Consider the following 953-nt stretch of genomic DNA (forward strand, 5'->3'; position numbering starts at 1 on the left):
AGCCCTGGTGACAGGAATACCCTTCCAGAATGCAGACCCAGCAGAAATACCCATCTGAGAGAGAGTGCTAAATCAAGCCCCTCATCCCCCATAAACAAATAACACAAGTATGGTGTGTAGGGGGGTGGGAATTAGAAAGATCAAGGCACAAAACAAGATCAAACTAGCTAGAGACATAAAGGGTAACAAGAAAACATTCTACAAATACATTAGAATCCAGAGGAAGACCAAGGACAGGGTAGGCCTGTTACTCAATGCAGGAAGGGAAATAATAACAGAAAATGTGGAAATGGCAGAGATGCTTAATGATTTATTTGTTTTGCTTTTCACCAAGAAGGTTGGTGGTGATTGGACATCTAATGTAGTGAATGTCAATGAAAATGAGGTAGGATCAGAGGCTAAAATAGGGAAAGAACAAGTTAAAAATTACTTAAACAAGTTAGATGTCTTCAAGTCACAGAGGCCTGACGAAATACATCCTAGAATACTCAAGGAGCTGACTGAGGAGATATCTGAGTCATTAGCGATTATCTTTAAAAAGTCGTGGAAGATAGGAGAGATTCCAGAGAACTGGAAAAGGGCAAATATAGTGCCCATCTATATAAAGGGAAATAAGGACAATCTCGGGAATTACAGACGAGTCAGCTTAACTTCTGTACCCAGAAAGATAATGGAGCAAATTAAACAATTGATTTGCAAACATCTAGAAGATAATAAGGTGATAAGTAACAGTCAGCATGGATTTGTCAAGAACAAATCGTGTCAAACCAACCTGATAGCTTTATGATTCTATGACTGAGGGTACGTCTACACTGCACGATTATTTCGAATTAGCTTAAACCGATATTACAAAACAGATCTAATAAAATCGGTTTAGCGCGTCCACAGTGGGATCCCGAAATCGATTGTTTGCGTCCATGGTCCAAAGCTACCATCGATTTCAGGAGCGGTGC

This window comes from Chelonoidis abingdonii, chromosome 1 (assembly GCF_003597395.2).
Source record: "Chelonoidis abingdonii isolate Lonesome George chromosome 1, CheloAbing_2.0, whole genome shotgun sequence".
NCBI lineage: Eukaryota > Metazoa > Chordata > Testudines > Testudinidae > Chelonoidis > Chelonoidis abingdonii.